A 17063-nucleotide genomic window follows, 5' to 3' on the forward strand; every position below is an offset into this window, starting at 1 on the left:
TCCACTGTAGTAATTATTGATGTGCATTTATTGAAACAATACTTATTCTCATCGGCATTCTTCAGTAAAGGTATCAGCTCTGAGTTAAAATGGAGAGTTTCTATGTTAAGTGCTGTCTTATACTGTAAGTGGTTGGTCAACGTTTCAGGCCAGAAGGATCTGTCTGAAAGCCCCAGAGCCCATGATATGTCGTACTTCTGTAAAATATGCATTATGCAACATGCAAATCTCATGATTATTTTAAGATGAGAGACAATGTGTGACAGACCGATGAAAGATAGAGCGGGGAGCAAAGCTGAGGTTCGGCATGTCTCTGCGGATTTTATCTCCATGTTCAAGGCTGTAACCATGCCATTGTAATTTCTTCGGTGCACATATCCAGCACTAATATGCTATCCTTTGACAAATGTTTGTGTTTCGTCCCACAAGAGAAGCGTTTACAGTCAACATATCATTGGGTCTGGGGCTTTCAGACAGATCCTTCTGGCCTGAAACATTGACCGACCACTTCAACCTCTAGTACCAAGACAATGTTGTTGTCGAAACAACTTGCCTTTTGGCAAAGCAACGTTGAATACAGAACTAGCCAGGTATCCAGGCTGTAATTGCAGATATGATGGTAAGAGGCGGTTTCATCCATTTCAAATGAGACACCTTACACAGCTGCCAATTAGTGATACCTTTCTGTTGTTCTTTCGATTGGTGTATCTCATTACTCACGCTCATGCTTACCAACCATACCTCCATGCCACAACACAACTCTGAGCATGTTGTGCTTCTGGTTTGTTTCTACCCAATTCTGATGACTGAAGACTTGGCATCTCACAAGTGGCTGAGCTTTGTATGCATCCCTCCATTGGAGAGAGAGGTATTTTAATCCTTTTATGGGGCATAAACATTAAGCAAGTTCCAGCCTCTATGGGTGCTAGAAGGCATGGACCACTTAAATGCAGGACCAAAATAAACCACATCTCCTAAATATACACTACATGACCAAGAGTATGTGGACACATGCTCATCAAACATCTTTATTCCAAAATCATGGGCATTAATATGGAGTTGGTCCTCCCTTTGCTACTGTAACAACCTCCACACTTCTGGGAAGGCTTTCCACTAGATGTTGGAACATTTCTGTATTCGTGAGGTCAGGCACTGATGTTGGGCGATTAGACCTGGCTCGCAGTAGGCCTTCCAATTCATCCCAAAGGTGTTTGATGGGGTTGAGGTCAGGGCTCTGTACAGGCCAGTCAAATTATTCCACACCGATCTCGACAAACCATTTCTGTATGGAAATGTTTTGTGCACGGGGCATTGTCATGCTGAAACAGGAAAGTGCCTACCCCAAACTGTTGCCACAAAGTTGGAAGCACAGAATCGTCTATGATGTCATTGCATGCTGCAGTGTTAAGATTTTCCTTCACTGGAACTAAGGGGACTAGCCCAAACCATAAACAACAGCCCCAGAGCATTAGTCCTCCTCCACCAAATGTTACAGCATTCGGGCAGGTAGCATTCCCCTGGTATCCGCCAAAACCAGATTTGTCTGCCAGACTGCCATATGGTGAAGCGTGATTCATCACTCCAGAAAATGTGTTTCCACTGTTCCAGAGTCCAATACGGCAAGCTTTTCACCACTCCAGCCGACACTTGGCATTGTGCATGGTGATCTTAGGCTTGTGGGCAGCTGCTCGGCCATGGAAACCCATTTCATGAAACTCCAGACGAACAGTTCTTGTGCTGACGTTGCTTCCAGGGGCAGTTTGGATCTCAGTAGTGACTGTAGCTACGCGCTTCAGCACTCGGTGGTCCCATTCTGTGAGCTTGTGTGGCCTACCACTTCATGGCTGAGCCGTTGTTGCTCCTAGACATTTTCACTTCACAGTAACAGCACTTACTGGGCAGCTCTAGTAGGGCAGAAATTTGACAAACTGACTTCTTGGAAAGGCATCCTATGACGGTGCCACAGTGAAACTCACTGAGCTCTTCAGTACGGGCCATTCTACTGACAATGTTTGTCTATAGAGATTGCACAGCGGGTGTACTCAATTTTAGACACACGTCAGCAACGGGAGTGGCTGAATAGCCAAATCCACTCATTTGAAGGGGTGTCCACCTACTTTTGACCATGTAGTGTATCTCTTTCTTTTACTCTGTTTCACTTTCATTATTCCTTCATATTTCCACCTCTGGCTGAAAACATAATGTTGTGGCACAAGGAGAGACAGCACAGCCCAGCCCAACCCACAGCCAGGAAAAACCTGAAGCTGCACAAAGCCTTGTAATGGAAGGTTTTACTGTATTTTCTCGATCATGTGTACAGTACCACTTCTCTCCTGCTGTTTGCCAGTAAAACCACAATAGTAGTAAGAAACGACATAAGAATGGATCTCTACTCGTTGACAGTAATTAGCATGATTGATTTAACTGGCAATTAGTGTTGAGTAAAACTGGGAACATTCTGTTATCAACCTCCTCTCTGAGCAGCGGTGACCCGAAGTTCTCTGGACCTGCCGTGCAGGTGTGCGTGCTCGCATGATTCCTCAAGGTGAACGGTCCGATGTCGCCAACACTTCATCAATAACTAGCTCCGATCGCTCTTTAGTGCTTAAAAGGTTCGACTGGAAGCCAGCAGCAGTTGTTTGTGAACTTAAAGATAGCTCCTTATCGAGCTCAGTGTACAGAGGGCAATCCAATAGAAATCTACCTGCCGCTGCTAAAATGGGAGAGGGAGCAGGGCAAGGTACTTAGTACTATAGATGTACACACAATTACATTGGACTATCTCTCAAAACCTTTCCCCATTACACTTGAGATGTAAAGTGCTCAGATGTGCAGTCCATTAGTAGACCATGTCCTCTGTGTCTTCAGAAAATGTATTTTTTAAACCGAGGAGTCTGAGCTTGGAGATTTTGGGGGTTGCCTTTGAAGAGGTTTCAGAACAATGGAACATCAAGAAGCTTCCATTAGACTCTTGCAGAGAAAACGTCTGGACTGAGCTGCTGTTCGGGTCTCATTTAAACACCGTTTAACGATACTGTAATAGTTTGTCAGTTGACTCTAATGGGGACTGCAGATGGAGGTTCACCCAGGCTCTGCTATGCAAGTAGCCTCAGTACTGTTCTCTCTGTCTCTAACTCCGCTGTACTCGCGCTCTTTAACGAGCAAATTTAAGTGCATTAATCATCGATGGCGTCTCGCTCGGGTCCCTTAATGATATTAATGTTGCAGGGCGACGTCTTGTAACCTCAGCGAGCCGCTGAACCATCACTAATACATGCTTTCTGAACAGGCCTGTATTGTGTGCAAACTGGCTAAGATAGAACATTGCTAAGGACTCGAACTAAGCGGGCTACACGTTCTCTTTTACTGAGGATGGTTGTGAATATGCCTCCGATTGGGCTGGCTGCCATGTCAATCACAGTGTCTGGGCCATTGAGGGATTTTCCAATAGAGCATCAATTTCCTATCATCTACCTCAGTCCAATGTGGATCTTAAAGAATAGGTGAGTGTAATCCATATGCTGTGGTGGGTAAATGAGGAACATACAGTATATGCCTGCAACTTGTATGAGGAGTGATATATCTAAAGAAAGTGTTTTAATACCCACTACACACAATTATTTTCAATGCTGGTTGATGCTTGTAAAGATAACATACAGTATGTTGGGTTGGTAATTCCTTGGTTATAGGAAAATAGGCATCACGTTGCTACGGGTTTTCTCAGTGACACTGGAGCTGGGCTAGGGAGCACATACCGTGACTCACCCCCACCCATCCCATCAGATCCCTGTCCACTGTCAGCATCCAGTGACTCACTGTTACACATGGGGCTTTGGGTATGGCGTGAACAACAGAGCGCCAGTAGGCTACCAGTTGCACGTCAATTCAGTTAGGATGAGATCCAATAAAGCTGGAGAAGTCAAAGTGGAGTGCAGAACTGAGAACCAATACCTGGATGTAGACAGGAAAAGCATCTTTCAATGTTAACGTTCCACTGGAGACACTTTAAAACCATTGTAGCCTGTTTGTTTCCGTTGCATCAAGAGGTAGTGTGGTGTCTATTGAGAACAATGCTGAAGACCGCCACATCTCTCCTTCTATCTCTGTTTTACTATCTATGTTCTTTATACCCCTTCCCCCTCTACTTTTTCTTTATTTAGTTTTTCTTCTTCTTCTTCTCTCTCTCTCTCTCTCTCTCTCTCTCTCTCTCTCTCTCTCTCTCTCTCTCTCTCTCTCTCTCTCTCATCATCATTTGGCAGGGGAACAGTCTTTTTTCCCCTCCCCTCCCCCAGCGCGGAGAGGACTCACCGGGGCCATGTGTGAGTGAGTGACTCCCTGGCTGGGGCCTGGAGCGAGGAGGTGCCACATGTATTTCCCCCTAATTGGGTTGGAAATAATCGCGTTTCACCGCTGAATGGCTAAGTCACATCAGAGCAGAGGGAGGGAGACATCAGTGTCTCCCAGGCCTCACCGGGGCCCCCTATGCTGCATCAACTTCGGTTGGCTCCTATATTGTTTATTCTGTTTGGCCCTGTGTTGTGCAGCGAGAAGCCAACAAGTGCAGTACAGGAGAAAGTTTGTTTCTGTCTTGTCACAAATTGACCTGGGCTCACATCTTGTAAGCTGCATCAGTAAGAGCATTCCACAGACACCTACTACAATCTGTCCTCTCTACTTCAGTCCACTTGAATGGCCCCTCATTGACAAAGTAGCACAGAACTGTCATGCCCATGATGAGGCTGGAATTGGATGATAAAACGTTCAGTTTCACATGAGCATCATCTTGAATTAACACATGGGGCTGTTGCATGGAAAAGGGACAGGAGCAGGGACCCTGGGCTGGCCAGCCCAACATCTCACTGGCATGCTGGAACCATAGCAAGGGTTAACCAACTATGGGAAATCATAAGAAAAAAGTCAAGCTTGATTTTGTTCTACATTAACTTTTCATCCCTTGAATCATGTGAAATGCCAGCTTGTCTAAAATTAGACGTAATCAATGACTCTGTCTGTCTGTCTGTCTGTCTGTCTGTCTGTCTGTCTGTCTGTCTGTCTGTCTGTCTGTCTGTCTGTCTGTCTGTCTGTCTGTCTGTCTGTCTGTCTGTCTGTCTGTCTGTCTGTCTGTCTGTCTGTCTGTCTGTCTGTCTGTCTGTCTGTCTGTCTGTCTGTCTGTCTGTCTGTCTGTCTGTCTGTCTGCCTGCCTGCCTGCCTGCCTGCCTGCCTGCCTGCCTGCCTGCCTGCCTGCCTGCCTGCCTGCCTGCCTGCCTGCCTGCCTGCCTGCCTGCCTGCCTGCCTGCCTTCTAATGTCTGAATTGGAGACCTCTACATAAAGTACAGCATAAACATATACAATGGTAAATGGTAGTATCCCACTCATCTCTCTCCTCCCCTCTGTAGGCATAGCACCCTGTGGGGGTGGGGCTCACTAATGGTAAACATGGTCCCCCACGGCCGGCATGTCTGCCACGCCCACGCCACAGACCCTGTGGATGACCAAGAGGAGCGCATCCTGGCCGTGCTGGGGATCATCGGGACCGTGCTCAACCTGTTAGTGGTCATCTTCGTCTACATATACACCACCATCTGACAACCACCACCACCGCAACCTTCCAACCAGTACTGGACCACGGTCCAGGCTAACACACACATCACCAAGGGAGAGGGGAACGCAGCGCAGTGACAGGAAGAAAATGGAGATGGACCAAGAAAGAGTAGGACCAAGCCCGTGTCATTGAGCTTTGCCCCCCAAAATCGAAGCAGTGCTTGACCATACCGCCGTCCATTCCATCTTTAGGCTCAGAAGGGTGAGGAAGAGCAGGCGTATTCATGTGCAGACATTTTCATATCAAAAACATAGGAAACTTCCACCGCTTCTTTGATGACGATTCTATTGTTTTGTACAGACCCTCTCACGTGTATTTTTTTTGTAGAGTTCACCCTGTTTGATTATTAATTGGCCACACATTTTCCTAACTGTACTCTATTGTTGGCCATTTTGTTCTGAATTCAAACTTTATGGTTGGCTAGTGTTAACATTTTGTCAACAAGCACAAAGACCCTCCCCATTGTGGAAGGGATGGAGGATTTTATCCTGGTCAAAACGGCATTGTCACCTGGACCACATTCCAACGCTGAAGGATATGACATTCATCCTGACATAGTGAAAAAGAGAGGCTGTTTACTGAGTCCCCAATATCACTGCACTGTACGTGGAGCAGGCCTCAATATTCACTTCATCCTCAACATACTCTTTTCTACTAACAAGCTCAAACCTGAGAAGACATGACACCATGAGAATGTCCGTGGAACTCTTGCTTCATACACCTGTTTGATAGATACACACGTTTCATCTTGTGATTATAAATGTTAGCTGCAATAACAAAAGAGACTGATAAGAGTCAAAGCTAATTTATATCAGTATTAAACATTTATGATCATTACATTTCCCCACATTCATGTATGACGCTGTAATTAATTCGATTTTATCTTTGGAATGGAATGTGCTTTCACAGAAACTATCCCTCACTCCCATTGTAGCCAACATGCCAATTTCAATTGAAAAGTTGAGTATGGTTTGTCACTGCACCAATTAAAGCAATCTATTCGGTTTCCATTTACAATTGATGTCAGAGTATTTAACCGGCAGGGCATCAGATGAAGCTTTGAGATCCTGCTGTGCTGTGTAGCCTAGCATTACATGCTCACCTCCGCGAGTTTCACTCATACACTAGTATAGCACGTTTATTTTGCCCCAATTGCCAACCTGGCTGCAAAACTACATCTCAAGTCAATCGCCAGTGCTTCCAAAAGAGTTCAGTGCTGGAACAGAACACAGACGCACACTCCTCAGCTTGAAAAAACACTTGCCTTACTGATGTCATCGAAGAGACACTTTGGTAGCTGAAATGGAAAATGCTTCCTGATGCTTTTTTAACACCATCACTGTATATTGGTATAAGGACATGATTCCAGTTCACTATGCCATCCCACTGAGGTTTTACACTGAAGTGAATTGGAGTGAATAGTAATGGGGATGGACTCTATTGCCTGATAAACTTACTTAAACTACCCACAATACCGTGGCATGTTTGGGCTGATTGTTGTCTCGACCAGTGTTTCGTTTCCCAACTCCGGTCCTTGAGTAGGCCCCTAACAGCACACGTTTTTGTTGCAGCCCCGTACAAAAACACCTGATTCGACTTGCCAGGGGCTGGATGATTAGTTGACAAGTAAAATCAGGTGTACTTGTCCTGGGCCATAACAAAAATATATACTGTCGGGGGTACTCGAGGACCGGGCACTGGACTAGGCTGTAGTGCATGGCGATGTATACTCAGTGATATACGACATCATGCAGCTCTACTGTGTCCTATATCATAACAACACAAAGATACTGACTGTAAGCATGCTTCAAATTCCCAAAACACTGTTTACACACAGCTAACCACTGAATAACAAAGCTTGTTAAAACAAGTCTTTACAGTGCGACGCATCACTAGAAAATGGAGTCGACCATCCTTTCTTTGTGTGTGTGTGTGTGTGTGTGTATGGGTGTGTACGATATAGTCCGGTATATAGTTAGGTAGCTGCAGTGCAGGGCTTTCTGACATTATAGAGCTTTCGCTTTGGACCAGGCGAGAAGTAACCAGGGACCAATGGGAGGGAAGAGCCCGGAGCAGACTCAAGACCATCTGTTGTCCCTGTGGACAGTGGCACCTCCTCAACCCAGAACAGAGCCAGAGCCCGAATGGCTTCCTTCTCCGTCTCATTATTCCACTACTTAAACTGAACTGACAGAAGTACTTCAATTCAGGGACTCGTGGGTAAGAATGGAACCTCAGAATGTGAGTTTGCTCAGAATTTTCTCAGCACCATTCATTTCACCAGTTTGCATACAGTATTTAGGGTAGAAAAATCACTCCGTTTGTGCATCCTTTTATTAAAATCAAAATGTGTTTTTGTTTTATTTCACATTGGTGTGATGCTGTGCCGGTTATTTTTGCCACCATGTACATTTCATTGAATTGTATCTTCTGTCTATGCAGTGGGTTTGGTTTAGTTTCCCAGACTTTAACTCGGACAATTCAACTTGATTCATGATGTATGAGTGACCTGCATTTTGGGACTAAAGTGAATATTTGGTGGATGATTCAGATGTGTCTGAACAGGATGAACATGTTTCACCCCTCTTTCTTATTTGAAAGTCATGAAATATTGAAATACGGAAAAATATCAAAACTCATCAAAACTCATCTTTTGCCAGGGTTATAAGTTATGTTAAAGGTTAAAAGGGGAGGATGGGGCATTATAACGGAGCGTTATATTTCTGCATTTCCATGCAGTTGTCTAACTCTATGTATTTGTGTTTGCAAAATTGTGCTATATTACAATGTTGCTACCAAAAGTGTATATATCCTGAGAATAAAATGAATGCCATGAAATCAGCTAGATTTTCATGTAGTGTTTATATTACAGTAGTATTCAAATACAAATGGAAAATAGTACCACTTCCTAAAGTTGTATTATGTCTAAAGCAAAGGTCATGTTTCCAACATAATCAACGAGACAAGTACACCATACACATGCATTACAAACACTATAAAGTGTCCAGTTGGTGGCGGCAATACACCTTTTTGTGTGTAGTTCGCCATAAAACCTCACAGAAGAAGAAGTGAAATAGGAAGTGAGTTGGTCAGTAGGTGGAAGCCATTCTAAATGCATGCAAAGATGATCTATCATATTGACAAGATGCTGACACAGCCCAGCAGGCAGGTGTCCATGTTCCCCATTATACATTTCAACACAAACTCCATTTGCTCTCACCGAAGATGTTCTATTACGTAATGTCTCCACATTAAATGTGATAGGAAATTGAACAGAATGAAAGGTTATGCGTGTATTCCCATTGGATTAAAATGTATTTTTGTTGTTGTGGACTTGCTTTTCTTTGGGAACGAACTCTAAGATCTGAATTGAATTATTTTTGAGAAGCTTGGATTTAAAGGCCATTTTTGTTTGAACTGAATCACTTTGACTTTATTGCAGGTTTGCGTGACTGACACCTTGGCCTGCTGTAACTATATATGTTTGTGAGTGAGACGCTAGTAAAATTCCTGAACTAAGTGTTTTCATCATTCTAGAACAACGCTGCGATGTGTGTGGACCCAAGAAGAACAGGAAGACACAGTACACATGCATCAAGTGCAATACATACGTTTGCAACACACAGTAAAACTCTGTCCCTCATGCAGTGTCTAGTTTGTGTTCAATGGGGCTCATTTATCATTTCCAATAAAATACTGTATGTAAAATGTGTCAGTTTGTTCAGTTCAAAGCAATAAACATCAATAGTGATGAAAACCTTGTTTCATTTATATTTTTACAAGATAAAAATTATTTATTACAACTATGTCCTGATTATAATTGATTTTTGTTTTCAAAAATCACATTTTATAAAAATAAAAATAAAAACAGTGCTTTTATTGGTAAATGTGATCTAGCAGAGGTAAATGGCAAATATTAAGCATGTACAGTGGGGCAAAAAAGTATGTAGTCAGCCACCAATTGTGCAAATTCTCCCACTTAAAAAGATGAGAGAGGCCTGTAATTTTCATCATAGGTACATTTCAACTATGACAGACAAAATTAGAAAAAAAATCCAGAAAATCACATTGTAAGATTTTTTAATGAATTTATTTGCAAATTATGGTGGAAAATAAGTATTTGGTCAATAACAAAAGTTTATCTCAATACTTTGTTATATACCCTTTGTTGGCAATGACAAAGGTCAAACGTTTTCTGTAAGTCTTCACAAGGTTTTCACACACCGTTGCTGGTATTTTGGCCCATTCCTCCATGCAGATCTCCTCTAGAGCAGTGATGTTTTGGGGCTGTTGCTGGGCAACATGGACTTTCAACTCCCTCCAAAGATTTTCTATGGGGTTGAGATCTGGAGACTGACTAGGTACTACTAGGCAAATTGAACCATGAAATGCTTCTTACAAAGCCACTCCTTCGTTGCCCAGGCGGTGTGTTTGGGATCATTGTCATGCTGAAAGACCCAGCCACGATTCATCTTCAATGACCTTGCTGATGGAAGGAGGTTTTCACTCAAAATCTCACGATACATGGCCCCATTCGTTCTTTCCTTTACACAGATCAGTTTTCCTGGTCCCTTTGCAGAAAAACACCCCCATGCTTCACAGTAGGTATGGTGTTCTTTGGATGCAACTCAGCATTCTTTGTCCTCCAAACACAACGAGTTGAGTTTTTACCAAAATGTTATATTTTGGTTTCATCTGACCATATGACATTCTCCCAATCTTCTTCTGGATCATCCAAATGCTCTCTAGCAAACTTCAGACGGGCCTGGACATGTACTGGCTTAAGCAGGGGGACACGTCTGGCACTGCAGGATTTGAGTCCCTGGCGGCGTAGTGTGTTGATGGTAGGTTTTGTTACTTTGGCCCCAGCTCTCTACAGGTCATTCACTAGGTCCCCCCGTGTGGTTCTGGGATTTTTGCTCACCGTTCTTGGGATCATTTTGACCCCACGGGGTGAGATCTTGCGTGGAGCCCCAGATCGAGGGAGATTATTAGTGGTCTTGTATGGCTTCCATTTCCTAATAATTGCTCCCACAGTTGATTTCTTCAAACCAAGCTGCTTACCTATTGCAGATTCAGTCTTCCCAGCCTGGTGCAGGACTACAATTTTATTTCTGGTGTCCTTTGACAGCTCTTTGGTCTTGGCCAAAGAGTTTGGAGTGTGACTGTTTGAGGTTGTGGACAGGTATGTTTTATACTGATAACAAGTTCAAACAGGTGCCATTAATACAGATAACGAGTGGAGGACAGAGGAGCCTCTTAAAGAAGAAATTACAGGTCTGTGAGAGCCAGAAATCTTGCTTGTTAGTAGGTGACCAAATACTTATTTTCCACCATAATTTGCAAATAAATAAATTAAAAATCCTCCAATGTGATTTCTGGATTTTTTTCTTCTAATTTTCTCTGTCATAGTTGAAGTGTACCTATGATGAAAATTACAGGCCTCTCTCATCTTTGCTTTTGGCTGGGGTTGTGCATATTTATACTTTCTCTAAATTGAAAAAAGGTCTAGGGGTCAAGCTTTCGCTACACGGTTCCCACTCCTTGTTTGTATATAGCACACTGATTCTGAAAGGACAGGTGACAGTTATAATGATATTGACAAGATATTAGAGTGACCAGTCTAACAATGGAAATACACGTGCTCAAAGATTGAAGGGAGACGAGATCAGGTGGGAACATTCTAGCCAAAAAGAGGGCAGATACGCATGTGAACAACTGGCACACCTCTGTATAAATGTGTTTTCTTTTTAACCATGAAGTCACATCTTTGGAATGCCCAACGAGGGTGAAAGAGAATGAGGCGATCAAAGTCAGGGCTGTCGAGAGCATGAAGAGTCCATGGTGTCGCCTTATAAGCTATGGTGATTAATGGCATTGCCACGGTGGAGAGGAAGTCCAGAAAGATGGACATCATTGTGGCTGCGAAAGACTGGTGCCGGGATTGGAAGACTTCTTGGCGGAGGCGCTACGTGGAGCACGAGCCGTACCACCCTCTCAGGCTTCGGAGCCTGAGAAGGGAGATATGGAATTGTGAAGGACTGAAGCGGGAGGACTGAAGAGGGAGTTTTATTTTTTAGATTTTTTTTGTCAGTTTCCATTTAAAAAATATTTTTAAAAATGGAAATGCCACAAGTCTACTTATATCAGTGCATTCTTAACAACCTTACCATTAGGGAACTTCTATTCAATCAAATACAAGAATTCCTCACTTTGTGGACTTGTTTTTCATGAACAGTTTCTTTGAGCGGAGTAAACGCTCTTGCTTCACCTCTATCTTCCTATCTGCTGCATGTCAGTAATGTTTGGTGACCAGGAAATTGTTTATAGTTTTAGAGAGAATCTCACAACCTCAGGAACCGTCCGTGTCCTTGATTCTTCTGTTTGACGCCATTACTGTGCCTTATTATGTGATTCATAGACTCTACTAAATGCAAGTGCAACACATGAAACCATGTGGAGTTTCACCAAAGTTGTTAACCCCTGCTCTGCTCCCCTGGCGTGAACAGAGCCATATATAATATCGTATGCACCTAAGGTTCACCCCTGCTATGTTCCCCTGATGCAGCAATCTTGTTCGTTAAATTCCCCCTGACGTGAATAAAGCTACCTTGTTGTCTACAGTTACCACCCGCAATGGGTTTCCTGGGGTAACCTGTAATCTCTTGAACTTCCAGGCATTTTTGTTACATTAACACCCACTGTGGGTTTCGTTAGGTAAGATACAACAGTCATGCCTTGAATCGTGTGGAGTTTCCTCCTGCTACCGTTTCAACTTAATAGTTTCCACGTCGGCGACTTGTCTTACATTTCAATTTTCATTTCCCTATATCACATTCTCACCCAGCAGAATCCACCAGTCGGAACACATCAGTACCTATGATTCACACCTAATTTAAAAGGGACCGTGGAAGGGGGCACCTCCTTACAACATAGACACATGCATACAAACACGCACAGCACTGATTATATCATTATCTCTGATGGAGAGGTGAGTTCCAGGACAGAAACGCGGGAGTATGTTTTGCCTTTAACCAGATCAGATGTTACCTACCTGATCAATGTGTCCTCCCATTACTCTCGAGTACACTATAATCAGGATGCTCACATCTGATCAAAAGCAAACACACTACCACTTTTCCAAGCTGGAATTCACCTAACCGGCTTGCTAGCTACCTAACTTGCAAATCTGGGTTAGTTAGCTGTCAATATCATTGTGCGAGTTGAAATTAGTTGGCTAGTTAGCTAATGTTAGCTAGCTCGTTCGAGTTGAAAAATGATTGAAGGCACCCTGTGCCCCCACCCCTAGAGCTACCGTGCTTCCACTCAGGACCTAACCGATTTATCTTGTGTGATCTGTTTTTCCTTTCTTTTCCATCATCCTTCTGCAGCAAGGGTTTATTTGAGTTCCCCTTGTTGTGCTTCTATTGATTTGTTGTCCCTAACTGTTATCTATAGTTAACTCTTGTGTGTGAGTTAACTCTCTCTCGCTCTAAAAGCTGGAGTCAACAAAAAAAATGTTGGTACCACTGATAAGGGTTCAGTGAAATAGCTAAGGTTCCATTCCGGGCCTTGAGACGGAGGTCTGTGTGCTTTTAGGCATTTGCCCTGTGTCTTGTGCATTGTGTCTGTCACCATAGAAAATTGCATGTCACTGATTTCAACACAAAGACTTTATCTCCTTTGGTCAGTGCATGACAGAGCTGCTACAGATCTCGGTCTGTCTGTCACATCCATAAATCCCCAAGGAGCCTGTTGAAAATCAGAGAATTTGGGAAAAGTAAATGGGAGAGCCCCTTCTCTATTCCAATTGTTAGTGGTCCATAGTTGCTATGTGGACCTGTCACAGCTTACTGGCCTATAGAATGCCCTTTGTGCACTTTACCATGAGGCTAAAGCCACCCTGATTGCCTTTCTGAATACACTTGTCAGCTTAGATGTGACTGGCTATGATGGTGAGAGCAAACCCTAGACACAGGGAGGTCAGGTTCTATTACCATCATGATGGATGTCTCAGATACCCTATGAGAGGAGCAGGTGGGCAGGATTTATCATGTGTTGATTCCCTGTCATTTCACAGAACCCGAAATCCTTGAGAGATTTCATTTGACGAGAGGCAAAAAGTATGTTTAAGATGCTACAGAAACAATACTGCAACATAATGTTGAGATCATTAACCCTTTAGATCTGTAGTTCACCGCATGCCAAGAACGACACACATAGAAAAGCTTATATGACTTGTTCCAGTTTATATAATGAAGAGGGGTAACTGCACTATTATGGAAGAGCTGTGGAGGGTTAACACCTCAGGGGAGGGAATAGTTGTGGAGGTCATGATCTTTGGTCACATGAGGTCACTGTGTATGCAACACTTCAGTGGGCTGCCCAATGGCGTCATCACACCGTTCCTTTCATTCCTTCCTTCATTTTGGCCAGCTCATTGATCTCTCCATCTAAATAAGCATTGAAGATGTAATCAAACCTTAAGAACCGCAATAGTTTTCACTATTATATGATGAATGTCTGGGGATCATCAATTTGAAAACTATTTTCAGTGTGAGAGGATAGATTGTCTGACCCAGAGGAAGAGTTAACGTGACAGACTGTTTACAATGGCACTGATTAGCATAAAGTTGTCTGGGTGAATTATAGCTCAGGACCAAAACAGATGGGACGGAAGTTTTCATTTTAGTAAGCTGCAGGCATAACAACCCAATCACCCCAACCCGAGCGACGCATGCATGTATGCACATGCTTTCAAGCAGGCACGTGTGCAGACATGGAAGCATTCACCTCACAAAAGTCTATTTTTGGAAGTATTTTGGGGAAATTTGAAATGTCTTCCTTTGTTCCAACCCTGCCGAGAGACACACACACACACAGAGAGAGACACACACACAGCGAGAGAGAGACACACAGGGAGAGAGTGAGACAGAGAGACACACACACACAGAGAGAGAGAGAGAGAGAGAGAGAGAGAGAGACACACAGAGAGAGACACACACAAATCAAATCAAATCCAATTTTATTAGTCACATGCGCCGAATACAATCGCTGTAGACCTTCAGTGAAATGCTTACTTACGAGCCCTTAACCAACAGTGCAGTTTTAAAAAATATGGATAAGAATAAGAGATAAAAGTAACAAGTAACTAAAGAGCAGCAGTAAAAAATAATCATATATACAGGTGGGTGCCGGTACAGAGTCAATGTGTAGGGGCACCGGGTATTTGAGGTAGTATGTACATGTAGGTAGAGTTAATTAAAGTGACTATGCATAGTGCATAGATGACACCAGAGAGTGGCAGTGGTGTGGAAAGGGGAGGGGAAGGGGGTGGCAATTTCTAGTCTTTGACCATTTTTAGGCCTTACTCTGACACCGCCTGGTATAGAAGTCCTGGATGGCAGGAAGCTTGGCCCCAGTGATGTACTGGGCCATTCACACTACCCTCTGTAGTGCCTTGTGGTCAGAGGCTGAGCAGTTGCCATACCAGCCAGTGATGCAACCAGTCAGGATGTTCTCGATAGTGCAGCTGTAGAACCTTTTGAGGATCTGAGGACCGATGCCAAATCTTTTCAGTCTCCTGAGGGGGAATAGGTTTTGTCGTGCCCGCTTCACGACTGTCATGGTGTGCTTGGACCACGGCCAGGTCTATGACCGCCTAGTGACTGTCCCACTGGATGTCATAAGGTGAATGCACCAATTTGTAAGTCGCTCTGGATAAGAGCGTCTGCTAAATGACTTAAATGTAAATGTAAATGTACCAATAGGCTGTCTCGTTATTGTCGGTGCCTACCACTGATGTGTCATCGGCGAATTTAATGATGGTGTTGGAGTCGTGCCTGGCCATGCAGTCATGAGTGAACAGGGAGTACAGGAGGGGCTGAGCACACACCCCCGAGGGGCCCCTGTGTTGAGGATCAGCGTGGCGGATGTGTTGTTACCTACCCTTACCACCTGGGGGCAGAGGGATGAGTTTAGTCCCAGGGTCCTTAGCTTATTGATGAGCTTTGAGGGCACTATGGTGTTGAACAGCAAGCTGTAGTCAATGAATAGCATTCTCACATAGGTGTTCCTTTTGTCCAGGTGGGAAAGGGCAGTGTGGAGTGCAATAGAGACTGCATCATCTGTGGATCTGTTGGGGCGGTTTGTTAGGGTTTCTGGTATGATGATGTTGATGTGAGCCATGACCAGCCTTTCAAAGCACTTCATGGCTACAGACATGAGTGCTACTGGTCGGTCGTCATTTAGGCAGGTTACCTTAGTGTTCTTGGGTACAGGCACTATAGTGGTCTGCTTAAAACATGTTGGTATTACAAACTCGGACAGGGAGAGCTTCATAATGTCAGTGAAGACACTCAGCACATTCTCACAGTACACGTCCTGGTAATCCGTCTGGCCCTGCAGCCTTGTGAATGTTGACCTGTCTAGAAGTCGTACTAACTTTGGCTGTGGAGAGCGTGATCACACAGTCTTCCGGTACAGCTGGTGCTCTCATGCATGTTTCAGTGTTATTTGCCTCGAAGCGAGCATAGAAGTAGTTTAGGCTCTGGTAGGCTCGTGTCACTGGGAAGCTCTCAGCTGTGCTTCCCTTTGTAGTCTGTAATGGTTTGCAGGCCCTGCCACATCTGACGAGTGTCATAGCAACAAACAGAGAGGGAGAGAGAGAGAGAGAGAAGTTGGAGAACAGGATCCGTTCAGGAGTAAAGTGCCTTGTACGTTGAAGCATGTGTGTGTATGAGTATTATTACAGTGCTGCATGGTTATACTTTAGTCAATACACATACTTGGGATTTAAATTTGGCCATTCCACCCTCTAGTGTTAGTAATGAAGAATGCATTATATGAAATGAGTGACATTGGCTTTGATAAAGACACACGATGCATGCTTGCCCTCTGCTGGGGAAGGTTTGTAATGAGAACTGTATGGAAAAGTGTGTGCGAAAGAATCTGCTGGACTTCGGGTTGGCTATTAATCATTTTAGCTGACAGGTAAGTCGGTTGGATGGCTTGTCCTCACATTATCAGTGAGGAGGTGGATTGGTCGCTGAGATGTGTTCACCTCATCCCACCAATCGGGCTCATCCTGATTTGAGCATCCTAACATTTAAGTAGTTACATCATAGTGAAGGCAGTAGGCAGCCACAGGAGAACACTGACAAAGAAGCGAACGAGGTCAATGGAAAAATGGATTCTGAGTAGAGATAGAGTTCTAGTGGTTCTTAGGAAGGTCCTGTTCTGTTATCACCTTCTGTGTCTGATAAGAGCGTTTGTGATGCACTGCAAACTCCCACAGCGGTAGATTACATCCACCCCCACATCAATTAGTTTTGTCCTGCTATGAGATATGATGGGCGTTTTGGGGAGGTCAACTGAGGACACGCATGCCTAATCTTTATGTATGTAGGAGGTTATTCTCACTGAGATAAAATACAGTTTTCAAGAATTGAAGTGGTTAAA

This window comes from Oncorhynchus gorbuscha, linkage group LG13, assembly GCF_021184085.1.
Source record: "Oncorhynchus gorbuscha isolate QuinsamMale2020 ecotype Even-year linkage group LG13, OgorEven_v1.0, whole genome shotgun sequence".
NCBI lineage: Eukaryota > Metazoa > Chordata > Actinopteri > Salmoniformes > Salmonidae > Oncorhynchus > Oncorhynchus gorbuscha.